The sequence below is a fragment of the Hylobates moloch genome, unplaced genomic scaffold, assembly GCF_009828535.3.
Source record: "Hylobates moloch isolate HMO894 unplaced genomic scaffold, HMol_V3 SCAFFOLD_11, whole genome shotgun sequence".
NCBI lineage: Eukaryota > Metazoa > Chordata > Mammalia > Primates > Hylobatidae > Hylobates > Hylobates moloch.
In genome coordinates this window covers 27,542,179-27,557,697 of record NW_026652286.1, presented here as the reverse complement: position 1 = coordinate 27,557,697, position 15,519 = coordinate 27,542,179, and the positions used below count along the sequence as shown (strand labels likewise).

The following is a 15,519-nucleotide window of genomic DNA, read 5'->3' as shown; positions in this document are numbered from 1 at the left end:
TATTTTACATTTTCGTTAATTTATTTGGCGTAAATGTTTGCATATGATAGGAGCTCAGGATCAGAAGTACACATGATTTTGAAGAGCCGATTGTCTCAGCATCCTTTATTGAAGTGTGTGTTTCCTCTCCATTGATCTGAAATGGCTTCTCTATCAACAGCAAGCTTTCGTATATATTTGGTTCTGTTTCTGGTGCATTTTATTCCTCAGTTCACTTCCATTTGGCTTATACCTCCATCTCACAAGGAAAACTGGTCTTGTCAGGGTCCCTGGTGACTTCTACCTAGTAAAGTAGTTTCTATTCATCTTCATTGACATTTTAGAAATTTCAGGGGAGTTGGCATCTTGCTTTTTGAAATGTTCTCTCCTCTTTGCTTCTATGAGGACTTACTCTCCTGGCCTTCTGCCCACCTTTAGGGCAGTATCCTTTCCATCACCTTCACTAGTGCCTTCTACTCTATCCAGCCCTGGCACCAGTTCCCCCACCTCCTCCTCCTCCCTCTTTTTCCACCCTTCTTTATCTTCAAAAAAAGTATGTAAATAATGCATGAACACATTCCTAAAGTAGATAAATGAAGCAGGGAACAGCTATAAGAGGAAATATGAAGCATCTTTTCATTTCTGCCTCCCCCCCTGTTTCCCCACAGAGGTACTGTAGACAGTTGGAGACATGGGGCACAGAATGGGAGCTGCCCCCAATATCCATTCGCCCCTTCATCTTCTGTAATCGAACTGCCCAGAAGTGAGTTGACATTTCCCTCCCTTGCAGCTCTGTGTAGTCCTGTGACTGAGTTGTGGCTCAAGGTTGAGAAGGGAAATTGGTGTGTGTAACTTCAAGGACATTCTCTCAAAGGAAAGAACACGCTCTTCTCCCTCTCTTTTCTCCTTTCCACTGTTGGACGCCCAGAGCCAGAGCAACCACCTGGAACCATAAAGTAGGAGCTGTGTGTTGAGGGAGAGAGGGGGAGATTAGAAAGGCATAGACGCCGATGATCTTGGAGCCACCATTCCAGCCCGTACTTGTACATAGGTGATAAATGTGCATGCTTTTGTGAACTATTATCATTTGAGATTTTCTCTCACACCCAAAATTTATCTAACTACATGCTAATATATCTTTTCTTTTTCGTAAAATGTCCATATGTGATTCTGTGGCTGAATTTTTTATTTTTTATTACCAAACAGTATATTCCTCCATTTCCCTCACTTCTCACACTTAATTAATTCCTACAATCTGTTGATTTTACCTTTAACTTCTCAGCCTCTCTGCACCCTCATTGCCACTCCCCCCATCCAAGCTACCATAATTTATAACTGATGCCAACTGGTCATTCTGCCTCAACTTTTGCCCATAGATAGAACTAGCTCATTCTTCAATTCATTCTCTACATAGTGTTCAGGATAATTTTTTAAAAACAATCAATTTATATCAATCCATGCTTAAAACCCTTCTGTACTTTCCTGTCCTGTATAGAATGAAATGTAAGTCTTTTATGGGCCCACAAACATCCACAGGATTTACTCTGTGTTCATCTCTTTGGATGCATTTTGGTCCAGACTATCACTCTCTTTGACCACATTGTATCGATTTCCTTTCAAGCCTTTTCCACCTCTTCCTGCCCTTCACAGACTCGGTGATAAGCAGGCTGGAACACGGATATGGTTTGACTGTTTCCCCACCCAAATCTCACCTTGAATTGCAATAATCCCCACGTGTCAAGAGTGGGGCCAGGTGGAGATAATTGAATCATGGAGGCAGTTTCCCCCTTACTAGTCTCGTGGTAGTGAGTAAGTCTCACAAGATCTGACGGTTTTATAAATGGGAGTTCCCCTGCATAAGCTCTCTTGCTGCCATGTAAGACTTGACTTTGTTCCTCCTTTGCCTTCTGCCATGATTGTGAGGCCTCCCCAGCCGTGTGGAACTGTGAGTCAATTAAACCTCTTTCCTTTATAAATTACCCAGTCTTGGGTATGTCTTTATTAGCAGCATGAGAACAGACTGATACAAACACCCTTTCTACAATATGTGCCTCATTGGCTTCTTCAGCTATTTGCTAAAATGTCACCTTCTTAAACAGGCTCCTCTGGCTAGATTTATATCCCACTTATTTCCCTCATAGCCCTTCTCACAATTTATAATTATGTACGCACTTGTTAATTTACTTGATTATTTTCTTCTCCTACTGGGCTATAAGCTCCCCAAGACAAAGGTGTCTGTTTATTTCAGGAATCACTCTATCCACAGAAACAATCATATATCTAGACACACAGAAAGCATGCGATAAATACTTGCTAAAGGAGACTGCCCTGAAGTAGAGTTAAGAAACCTTGATTCAAATACCATCTTCACTGCCGGATGCAGTGGCTGATTCCTGTAATCCCAACACTTTGGAAGGCCGAAGTGGGCGGTTCACCCAATGTCAGGAGTTCAAGGCCAGCCTGGCCAACATGGTAAAACCCTGTCTCTACCAAAAGTACAAAAAAATAAACTGGGCGTGGTGGTGGGCACCTGTAATCCCAGCTATTTGGGAGGCTGAAGTGGAAGAATCGCTTGAACCTGGGAGGCAGAGTTTGCAGTGGCTGAGATCGTGCCACTGCACTCCAGCCTGGACAACAGAGTGAGACTCTGTCTCCAAAAAAAAAAAAAAAAAAAGTACCATCTTCACCACTAACAGGCCGTGCTGTGTTAGGAAAATCAGTCAACCTATCGGAGCCTATGTGGAACATGCAGATAATAAGACCTACCCTAATTATCCTCATGAGATTATGAAAATCAAGTGTGATGATGCAAGGTTAAATTTTAATACTCTGAACAAATGTGAAGCAGGGAAATTTACTATTGAAGCAAGGGAAACTTACATGAGAACTCAGCTTACCCAGTTTTAGAGGAACCTGCTTTCTTAAATATGTGTAAGTGGAATGGGTTTCTATAAAATAGTCTGTCCAAGGCCTTATCAATCATAACTACTTATCCCTGGTCATATCCCCTATAGCTATAGCTTTAAAGGAAGCATTTTCTTGGAATATAAACCTTGGCACTGCTTATGTCATCAAACCCAGGAAATGGGTCCTTTTGACTTGAGAATGAAGAGTTTAGTGGCAGCTGCTAGTTGAAATGAAACTTTTTGCTCAGAAAAATCAAATTCAGCTCTTTTGCCCCTTTATCTGCTTTGCTTAGTTTACTAGTGATTGCTTGGATGTAATATTTACAGAAAAGTTTAGTAAAATGTAGGGGGTGGCCTGTCCTTTCACATTGGGATGGCTGTGTGGTGTAAATAATCCTCTTTTAATCACAGTCTAAACATGATTCTAAAACAAGATGTTTGTGCCAGAAGGAATTCCAAGAGGCATTACCCTGATGGTTGAGGGGTGTGGGGGAGCAGGGGTGAGTGAGTTAAATAATAGAATCATCAGCCCCCCTGAGCTTGAGCCAGTTGGAGGTGGGGTACGCTTTTGTTGCTTTGGATTTTCAAAGAATGAATTGAAACTTCACTTTTTCTTTTATTAAACACCTTATTCTAATAGTATTTTTGTCATTTACACGATAAAGAATGTGGTCTCATTTTGTTCTTAGCAACCTCTATGCAAACACATTTGGACTCTTTTTACATAAACCTTTTATTTGGGGATAATTGTAGATTTACATAAAAGCTGCAAAGACAGTTCAGAGTGTTCCCGTATACCCATCACCCAACTTCTCTAATATTAACATCTTACGTTAGTATGGTACCTCTGTCGTCGCTGATGAACCAATATTGATGCATCATTATTCACAAAAGTCATTTCTTTATTGATATTGTCCTAGTTTTTGCCTAATGCTCTAATGTCCTTCTTTCTGTTCTAGGATCTGGATAGGATACTACTTTGCGTTAGATTGAGCTTGTTTTTGCATTGGCATCAAAAAGTCATATTTTTTTCTTTTAAAGTAAAACTATCATGTTAAAATTAAGGAAATGTTTTTCTTTTTGGAGGGTGTAAAGTTACAAACTTATTTACATTTCTGCCAGGTATATAGTCAATTAATACTGGTTGTCTTTTCAAATTTGGATTGTGCAACTCCAGCTAAAGAGACTTCTTAAAGGAGAGAGAGTAAATATCTACCAAAAGGACCCCTTGTAGAGGCTGAAGTTCGTGGGGAGAAGTGGTGGACATTTGAATTCTACAGTGTGTCTGCCCTTAGTGGAAAGAATGTAGTCGAAACTCACCTCTGCTGTCTGGTTAATTGAGGGAAACTTACCTAGCCTCAGTTTTCCATTCTGTCACATGCAGATGTTGATCCTTTCATCCAGGGCTGAGGTAAAGATTAGATGAAAAGGAAATAAAAGCATTAGCATTATACCCAGCACACTATGGTGCGTTAAGTAGCCATTATTTTTGTTCATTTATACTCAAGTAAGGGAAAGAAGCATTTTAGAAATGTTTTACTTGTTTCAGTTTATTGCCTCTGAGTGAAAACGTCTCCTACAACAGTGGTCTCCAACCTTTTTGGCACCAGGGACTGGTTTTGTGGAAGACAATTTTTCCATGGACAGGGGGTGAAGGATGGTTTCAGGATGATTCAAGTACATTATATGTATTGTGCATTTTATTTCTATTATTACAGTGTAATATATAATACAATAATTATACAACTCCCCATAATGTAGAATCAGTGGGAGCCCTGAGCTTGTTTTCTGGCAGCTAGATGGCCCCATCTGGGGGTGATGGGAGGTAGTGACAGATCATCAGGCATTAGATTCTCGTAAGGAGCACGCAACCTAGGTCACTCGCATGTGCAGTTCACAATAGAGTTCATGCTCCTATGAAAATCTAATGTCGACACTGATCTTACAGGAGGTGGAGCTCAGGAGGTAATGCGAACAGTGGGGAGTGGTTGTAAATACAGATGAAGCTTCACTCATTTGCCCATGCTCACCTCCTGCGGTGCAGCCTGGTTCCTAATAGGCCACAGACCAGTACCAGTTCGTGGCCCGGGGGTTAGGGACCCCTTTCCATTCAACATCACTGTCCACAAAACACATGCCAGCAATATTCTTCTCTCTGCTCTTTCTTACGTCTTTCTTGAAACAATATGGTGTATGGTTTCCCCATCTTACCCTATAAAATTATACCGTTCTTCATGGCTATAGGCAAATTTCACCACAAAGCCTTCCTTGATGCCTTCAGTGCTGGTGAGAGGGGAAGGGTTTTGGAGTCAGGGATAACCAAAAAGATCTCTGAATCTGTTTTCTCATCTATAAAATGGAATTTAAAATAATCATCATGTGGAATAAAGAAAATAATATATGTAAAATGCGAATTACTGCATCTAGCATATAGTATGTTCCTCCAATAATAATAATAATAGCTAATGTTTTAGATAGTAGCAATGAGAAATGGAAAGAAGCAGAAAACCTGTTCAGGGCATACATGCAGAGGCAGATCTTAGCAGTTGACTCATTGTTTTGTGTGGAGGAGAAAGGGGGGAGTCAGGAATGGCACTTGGTCTCTAAATTTTTGAGCAAGAGAAATAAAGGCATTCATAGAGTTAGGGGCAAGAGTCATTTTTGCTTTGTATGAATGTGTTGTTGCACCTAGAGGACATGGCACTTGATACTGATCATATGGAATTTAGCAAGTCATGGGGACACTGTAGGGCTGATGTCCAGAGACTGTTGACCGTCTGGGTCTGGAGCTGAGAATGTTAGCAGCGGAATGTATTTGAGTCACCCGGCACCAAAGTATGTTAGTGGTGGTGAATTTGTAGGGGTCTGCAGCAACCTCAATTCTTGCCTCCTCAGAAAAAAGAATTCAACTGAGAGCATAAGGCAGTGTGAGAGACTGAGGCAAGTTTTAGAGGAGGAGTGAAAGTTTATTAGAGAGCTTTGGAGCAGGAATGAAAGGAAGGAAAGTACACTTACAAGAGGGCCAAGCAGGTGACTTCAAAGATCTGTTTGACCTTTGGCTTGGGGTTTTATATGTTGGCATAATTCCCATGTCTTGCATCCCTCCTCCCTTGATTCTTCCCTTGGGGTGGGCTATCCCTATGTGCAGTGGCCCACCAGCACTTGGGAGGGGCCACGTGCGCAGAGTGTTTACTGGAGTTGTACACATGCTCACTTGAGGCATTCTTCCGCTACCATCTAGCATTCCTAGAGGAAGGTCATATATCAGTTAAACTCTGCCATTTTGCCTCTTAATGCGCATGCTTGAGCCCACTCACCCAACTCCTGGGATCTTATAAGAAAGATGCAGATGACCAGTTTTGGGTTTTCTCTGTCTGTTGGGAGACTGCCTTTCCCTGGTGCTGGCTATGACCAATTATTTTAGAGAGTTTAACAACCACTTGACCATCACCTGATGGTCACCTCACATTCCTGGTGGGGTGTGGGGAGCCCCTCTCCTGCCCTGCTCATGTCTGACTAGCTACATACCATGACAAGAAGAGAAAACTTTGAGTGGCAGATTGGGGTTCTGCATCATACAGGTGCTAATTGAAACTGAAGAATAGAGGAGCAGAACACCCAGGTAGCTTGTAGAGAAAGAAGGAGCAAGGGCTAAGGATAGAACCTTGAGGTACATTAACATTTAAGAGAAAGACAGAGATTGAGGAGTCCAAGGATAAGGCTTAGACACCTTGAGGTATATTTCAGGTGAGGGATGTTTAACGCTGATGAGAAGTTGCCAGTGAGAAAGACAGGCTGAACGTGGGTAGAGAAGGAGTTGTAGAAAGGAAGACTTGCAAGAAGGGAGAGTAACATGAAGACCTGTGAAAGGCACAGGTGTGGTTGCAGTTGAATTTTTAGGGGGGGTGGTAGGAACTTGGCCTCATAGATTTCTCGCATCTCTCACCACAGTAAAGTAGTTTATATGTATAGAGAAGTGGTTCTCAAAGTGGGATGTGAGGATCCCTGTAAGTCCCCAAGACCCTTCTGCAATTGCGTGGTGGAGTTTTCCAGAGGCTACATGTGTGATGATGTCCCCATCTCCCCCTCTGATGGCTGCAAATGGAATGTTTGCTTGTATTTTCTTGTGCTTCCTAGAATTTTCTAAGGAAGTAGATGTAGATTTATGTGCATTTCTCGGGATTAACTCCATTTTTTTCTTCAGCACTTCTACTGTGCTCTTATCTGCTCTCTTGTTATACCTGCTACAACACCTGTAACCCTGTTATTCAACCAGTTGTTATTTTGAAATTCCAAAGTTTCCTTTGAGTTTATACAGAAACACAAGAAGTGCACTTTGTTGTCTTGTTTAGCAATGATATAGTATTTTTTAAATTCTTTGAAAATGTTCTACACTTCAAGATTTTACCAAACACTGCTATGATTTTAGAATTTTATATTTTATTTTAAAGTGAAAGAAAATTCATTTGTCATATACAGTTGGCCCTCCATATCTATGGGTTTTGCATCCATGAATTCAACTAACTGTGGATCAAAAATACTTGAAAAAAATTTGTTTGTACTGAATATGTACAGACTTTTTATCTTATCATTATTCCCTAAACAATACATGGATGACAAGGCTGGGCATGGTGGTGGCTCATGCCTGTAATCCCAGCACTTTGGGAGGCCAAGGTGGGAGGATTTCTTGAGCCCAGGAGTTTGAGACCAGCCTGGGCAATATAGTGAGACTCCATCTCTACAAAAAATAAACAAAAAAATTAGACTGGCATGGTGGCATGTGCCTGTAATCCCAGCTACTAGGGAGGCTAATATGGGAGGATCACTTGAGACTGGGAGGTGGAGGCTGCAGTGAGCTGAGATCACGCCACTGCACTCCAGCCTGTGCAACAGAGCACGACTATCTCAAAAAAAAAAAAAAAAACCCAATACAGCATAACAACTATTTGCATAGCATTTACATTGTATTGGGTATTATAAGTAATTCAGAGATGATATAAAATAGACAAGAGGATGTGCATAGGTTATATGCAAATACTACACCATTTGATACCATGGACTATAGCATCTGTGGATTTTGATATCTGAAGGAGGTACCAGACTCAATGCCCCATGGATACCAAGGGATGACTGTATCTTTCTCATATTTAAGGATGAATTGTTGGCTTTTAGAAAGGAGATTAGCAGGCTGGGCTCAGTGGCTTACGTCTGTAACCCCAGCACTTTGGGAGGCCGAAGTGGGCAAATCAAGTGGTCAAGAGCTCGAGACCATCCTGGCCAACACGGTGAAACCCTGTCTCTACTAAAAATACAAAAATTAGCTGGGCATAGTGGCGTGCACTTGTAGTCCCAGCTACTCGGGAGGCTGAAGTGGTATAACAGGTCGAAAAAGACTGAGTTAATAAATCACCTGAAAAATTGTACTTTTGTTTTGAAAATGGCCAGATATACAGAAGTACCTGGACCTTTTATTCTGCTTGTATTCATTTAGTACTTGCACCAACTCATTAACAAAGAGCTTCTTTTATACGAATCCCTAACAACAATACAAGTGTTGCTGAAATATTTAAAGTGTTGAATGCCTTTTTAAATCTCATGGTTTTTTGTGGAACAACTGTGTTGAGATTTTTGTGGATAGTGTAAAACCAGTGGTCAATAAAGCTGCTAGCCTACCTTAAAAGAAATCAAGGGAGTAGCACCAACCCACGCTAGTGGTCATTACATTCTCTATGATCCCCCAGTCATCCCAACTCCCAGCCAGTTTCACTTAAGAATGAAAAGAAATGAATGAAAAGAATGAAAAGAAAGCAAGAAAATTTATTAGTGTTATTAAATCTCAACCCTAGACTATGTAATATTCAACCGTTTCAATATTCTATATAATGAAATGAGAAGTATGCATAAAATATTTCTGCTAGGCCGGGTGCGGTGGCTCATACCTGTAATCTCAGCATTTTGGGAGACCGAGGCGAGCGGATCATCTGAGGTCAGGAGTTCCAGACTAGGCTGGCCAGCATGGTGAAACCCCATCTCTACTAAAAATACAAAAAATTAGCTGAGCGTGGTGGCATGCTCCTGTGATCCCAGCTACTCAGGATGCTAAGGGAGGAGAATCGCTTGAACCCAGGAGGCGGAGGTTGCAGTGAGCTGAGATCGCGCCACTGCACTCCAGCCTGGGCGAGAGAGTGAGACTCCATCTAAATAAATAAATAAATAAATAAATAAATAAATAAATATTTCCGCTGCATACTTAAGTGTGATGATTGTTTCAAAGAAAAGCACTCGTACAATTGTTAGAACTAGCCATGTTTCTCATGTAACTCCATTTTTACTTGAAAATATGACTGACAGATAAACTATGCTCAGAGTTGGATAGCTCATAGATATTTTCTCAGAAATAAATAAAGTAAGCTTATCCATTGAAAAAACAACTGATAGCATTTTTCTCAATAATAAAATTAGAGCTTTTAAATAAAAATATGAGTCTTGGAAGCTTGTATCTGCTACTATAAGCTTGACAGCTTCTCAATACTAAAATTAGAGCTTTTAGGCCGGGCGCGGTGGCTCACGCTTGTAATCCCAGCACTTTGGGAGGCCGAGGCGGGCGGATCACGAGGTCAAGAGATCGAGACCACGGTGAAACCCCGTCTCTACTAAAAATACAAAAAATTAGCCGGGCGTGGTGGCGGGCGCCTGTAGTCCCAGCTACTCGGAGAGGCTGAGGCAGGAGAATGGCGTGAACCCAGGAGGCGGAGGTTGCAGTGAGCCGAGATTGTACCACTGCACTCCAGCCTGGGGGACAGAGCGAGACTCCGTCTCAAAAAAAAAATAAAAAATAAAAATAAAAAATAAATAAAAAAAATAAAATTAGAGCTTTTAAATAAAAATTTGAGTCTTGGAAGCTTGTATCTGCTACTATAAGCTTGACAGCTTCTCAATACTTACTTTGATGATGAGATGGGTGGTGATATTAACAAATGTGATGTTTGATGATGTGTGAAAAGGGTTAATATTTGGAATATCTGCATGAGTCAATGAACCCAATATTTTCCATATGACCAATGCATCATGTTACAAAATCATACATGGGTAAAATACCCATTCTAAGTGGAAGACAGACCAATGGATCTTCATGTAAAGGAGTTGAAAAGTTCATTAATAAGATTTTAGATTACATATTGCAGCTAACCATTAAATAACTACCACTTGTCAAGTCTTGTTGTTCTAAGAACAACCCCGATTATCTAAAAAGACTATACAAACACTCCTCCTTTTTCAACTGCATATCTGTATAAAGCTGAATTTTCTTCATATCGCAACAAATGACAGAAACATATAAGAGAATCCAGCTGTTTTCTGTAAAGTCAATCATTAAAGAGATTTGTGGCCAGATGCTGTGGCACATGCCTGTACTCCCAGCACTTCGGGAGGCCGAGGCAAGTGGATTACTTGAGTCCAGGAGCTCCAGACTAGCCTGGGCAACATGTCAAAACTCCATTTCTACAAAAAATACAAAAATTAGCCCAGCATAGTGGCACGTGCCTATAGACTCAGCTTGGGAGGGTGAGGTGGGAGGATTGCCTGAGCCTGGGAATGTTGAGGCTACAGTGAGCTGAGATTGTGCCACTGTACTCTAGCCTGGGAAACAATGTGACACTGTCTAAAAAAAAAAGAAGAAGATTTGCAGAAAGGTACGACAGTGCCACTGTTCTTTTTTTTGAGATGGAGTCTTGCTCTGTCGCCAGACTGGAGTGCAATGACACAGTCTAGGCTCACTGCAACCTCCGCCTCCCGGGTTCAAGCGTTTCTCCTGCCTCAGCCTTGCGAGTAGCTGGGACTACAGGCGTGCGCCACCACACCCGGCTAATTTTTGTATTTTTTAGTAGAGATGGGGTTTCACCATGTTGGCCAGGCTACTCTCAAATCCCTGACCTTGTGATCCATCCACCTTGGCCTCCCAAAGTGCTGGGATTACAGGTGTGAGTCACCGCACCCGGGTCTACTCTTCTAACTTTTTTTGTTTTATAAAATATTTGCCATAAAATGTGATATTTTATTGATATTTAGTGGATTTGTTTTAATTAGTAAAATATTTAAAATTTATCTCAATCTTAATTTCTTGTACAATAAATATCAATAGATAAAACCTATAAAAACAAAAAAAATCTTAAGACTTCAATAATTTTTAAGAATATAAAGGAGTTTTAACACTAAAGTTTGAGAATCACAGGTTTAGACCACAGGAAGGAGATCTGGTGGTGGGGTAGGACATTTAGAAGCATAAGAAAGGTTTTAATAACCATTGATAATTTATTTTTTTCACGTAACTGCACAACATTAAAAGACATAAAGCTCTATTAGTGAGTTCCCACTGGTTGAGTTTCAGTTAAATGTGTTTTTAATCAGTTTAGTCAAGGGAGTAGGATTGTGATTAATCTGAATTTGAATTCTGACTGGGTGACCACAGGAATATCACCAAAACTCTTAGCCTCAATTTTTGCATCTGTAACATGCATCTACCTTAGAAGGGTTACTGTGAGGTTAAAATCAGGTAAATTTTGCTACAGTGTGTTTTGTGGACGAACCACATTAGCAAAGCAGATACCCAGAGCTCTGAATCATGATCTGCATTTCAATGAGACCCTCAAGCGGTCCTTATGCACAGAGTAGTGCTGGTGTAAGGCACCCAGGAGACTGACTGCCTGTTACATTGTAGGTGCTCAATAAATATCTCCTTTTTTTTTCTTTTACTATTTATTTCTTATTCTTTAGCTTATACATGTAACTATTTCAGTCTTTTTGGACTAAAGTTATTGGTTTGATTTTTAAAAATACATCTGACCTGTTAATTTAATTCCTTTTTCTTATCAGCCAAAGTAATCTTTACATTCATTTGTAAAGTTTAAAACTTCCAGACCTGCAGTCTAGATTCTGGAGTGTCTCTTTTCTCCTTTGTTATTAAAAAAAAAAAATTTAGGCTGGGCGCGGTGGCTCACGCCTGTAATCCCAGCACGTTGGGAGGCGGAGGCAGGGGATCACGAGGTCAGGAGATCAAGACTACCCTGGTTAACACGGTGAAACCTCGTCTCTACTAAAAATACAAAAAAAAAAAAAATTAGCCAGGCCTAGTGGCAGGCGCCTGTAGTCCCAGCTATTCAGGAGGCCGAGGCAGGAGACTGGCGTGAACCCGGGAAGCAGAGGTTGCAGTGAGCCGAGATCGCACCACCGCATTCCAGCCTGGGTAACAGAGCAAGACTCCGTCTCAAAAAAATAAAAAATAAAAATAAAAATAAAATAAAAAATAATAATAATAAAAAATTTAAAGCAGCCACCCTGACAATGAGCCCCGTGTGGTTGTTGTGTGTGGAGACCCACTGCCTGTATAACTAGAAGATCTGTCCCTCCTTTTATAATAATTCATTTATTCACTCAAAACATATCAAATAACCAATATGTGTATGGGATTGTGAATGACATTGGGGGAACAGTGTGAAATGAACATGCTCCTCACCCTTGTGATGAAGGAAACACTAAAAGAATGAACCGAAATACAGCATTTGTAGTTCTCAGGAACACTTTGTGAATATGTAAGTAATATATGCTTTTTAAAAAAAATCTCAAGTATTGGCTGGGCACAGTGGCTCATGCCTGAATCCCAGCACTTTGGGAGGCCGAGGCAGGCAGATCACCTGAGGTCAGGAGTTCGAGACCAACCTGGCCAATATGGTGAAACCCCGTCTCAACTAAAAACACAAAAATTAGCTGGGCATGGTGGCATGGGCCTGTAGTCCTAGCTACTTTGGAGGCCGAGGCAGGAGAATTGCTTGAACCTGGGAGGCAGAGGTTGCAGTGAGCCGAGATCATACCACTGCATTCCAGCCTGGGCAACAGAGTGAGACGCCGTCCCAAAAACAAAAACAAATAAACAGGCAAAATACAAACAAACAAAAAACACAAAAAACAAAAAAACTCAAGTGTTTTTTTCCTTTTCTACATTTTATTGATTTTAAAAAGCACTTTATGTATATCTTAACTGCTTTGACTTCTACATTGTCTTATAATATTGCTTATCTCACATTTTTCACTTGCCTGCCATAACTTTGATGGTTGCTAGATTTTTAATCCTTCTAGCATGTGAGTTATTTTTCCAATAAAACAAATGTTTAATTTAGCATTGTGGTAAAAAAATGCACATAACATAAAATATACTACCTTAATCATTTTTAAGTGTACAGTTGAGTAGTGCTAACTATATTCATATTGTTGTGCAACAAATCTCTAGAACTTTTTCATCTTGTAAGACTGAAACTGTATATTCATTGAACAACAAACAACTTTCTATTTCCTCCTCCTCCAGCCCCTGGAACCACAATTCTACTGTTTCTCTGAGTTTGACTACTTCAGATATCTCATACAAGTGGAATCATGTACAATTTGTCTTTTTGTAACTAGTTTATTTCACTTCATGTAATGTCTTCAAGGTTCACCCACGTTGTAGCATGTGACAGGGTGTCTTTCTTTTTTAAGGCCGAATAATATTCCATTGTATGTATATATCACATTTTATTTATCCATTCATCCATCCATTCGTGGACCTTCGGGTTGTTTCCACCTCCTGGCTATTGTGAATAATACTGCAATGAACACGGTTATGCCTTCAGAGTGCTTTGACTCAGATGTAGACACTAATGCGCACCTGTGCCTGAACGTGATTCTTGACTATAAGAAAGAATTTTTGAGCTGGCAGAACGGGAAGGGTAGGCCAGGTTAGGCTTCCAGTCAGGCTCCCATGTTGGACATCCAGGCAACAGCAGAGAGACAGAAAATAACCTGAATCCTTCAGAGTCCTGTCTGAAAGGAAAGCACTAACTTGGGTTGAATGCTGACCATGCTTAACACTTTTGTGTCTGTTGATGGTGAAATGTGGGAGGTTTTTTGAATTTTATGATTATGAAAATGAGGACAATTATTTTCTTCAACTTCACATCATATATAACAATAATGAAAAGTGATCACCAACATCAGGAACAAGCCCAGCAGGGGACCTTAGCATGGAGGTGGTTTGTGTTATTTGAAAACAGGGTTAATATAAAATAGAATATATTCAATTTCAAATGTAATACAAACTGCCATGAGTTTGGATTAGGATTGCAAAGAAACATGGGTGTGGGTAGCTGATGGGGCAGAGACTAAACTCTCAAAGGGCACAAAAGCCCCTGCCAGGATCTAACCAGATGTTCTTTACTCCCTAGCTTGCTGGTTAAAGAAATCATTCCTGCTGAAAGCTAGTCTTTAAAGAACTTTTGTTTCATATGCAGACCCCAGAGTCAATATCTGGGCTCGCCTGTCAGGCCTGTAGATGGCATTCCTGATAAAATTAGGTTATACACAGAAGGAATGAGTCAAGACCAGTTCTGAAGCTTCCCTGAGGACCAGAGAATAATGCCTTCAAGGAGGAAAAGAAAAACCATTACAAACTTGAGCCACTTAGACTGACTTGCGTGGATTTCTCTTATCCTATCATTTCAGTCCTTAGAGAAGGGGAGGCGGCTTATTGCAGATTCAACTTTTAGTATCACTCTGGAGCTCCTTTACTTGTAATATAGCAAATATGGTTACTTTAAGGTACAGGAAAGCAGAAAAGGCACTGGCCTGAGAGTCAGATGGTTTCTAGTTCCAGCATGGCTACTTACTAGCTGGGTGGCTTTGGACAAGTGCCTGCACCTCTTGAACCTCAGCTTACCTCCTATAACACCCAGTCCCAGGGCTAGAACAGCTCCATTCCTTTCAGCTCTACCATTCTGTGAATTAATGACATCAGTTGACCGTTGATTGCATCCATTCTACTTTTTATTTGGCATTTGTTCATTTGATACATATATACATATATAAAAATCTGTACATGGTAAAAATACAAAATAAGTATTTCTTTATAAGTTATGCAATTAAACAGCTACCTTTTTAAAGTTTAAAAGCCATTGCAAAAAAAAAAAGTGAGAAATCTAGTCTGTCCTTTATAGTCATTCATAATAACCTTGGTATAAAATATCCATACAACATGTGTGTACAAAATAGTGTACAGTTCATAAGAGCTGTGCAAAGACAGCAAAGTTCAGTTAAAAAAAAATCAAAGAGGCTGTGTAAGTCTCTCTGTCCACATCATGCCCAGTTCCCAGGAGGTTTGCAGCTCAGCAACACCTCCCTAGGAATAATAAAAGGGCACAAGGTAGAGTGTGTGGTGCGTATACCATGGATACAGAAATTAAAAACAAAAAGCTTTAAAACACACATACAAGAATAGAGACTGCTTCTTTTTTCCCCCTTTAGAGAACTCACTTCTTTCACCAGAGAGCTTTTGGAAGGTGACAGAGAAGACTCAATATGTATGTTGTGCCTTGAACCAGAAGGCACTTTATATATATATATATATTTCCTTTTTGAAAATCTTGAGCTTTCTAAGAGAACATCTGTGGGAAGACAGGAGTGGGGTAGGGGGTGGAGATGAGAGACTGAAGTGAAATAGGAGCCCCTTGCTATCTATCAGGGGAGGTGAAGGGATCTAGAGAGTCAACGGTGCTGGAGTTAGTTATATGGTTTGGTGTTTTCACTCCTAACTCGGTTTCCTCCTCCATAA

At 40.5% G+C, this 15,519-nt stretch overlaps 1 long non-coding RNA gene across 1 annotated transcript in view; it reads left to right on the top strand.

Moving 5' to 3' along the window:
* The window catches only part of LOC131380691 (uncharacterized), a 70,030-nt gene that overhangs the window by 11,568 nt on the left and 42,943 nt on the right, over positions 1-15,519 (top strand). The gene's annotated exons all lie outside the window — the stretch shown is intronic.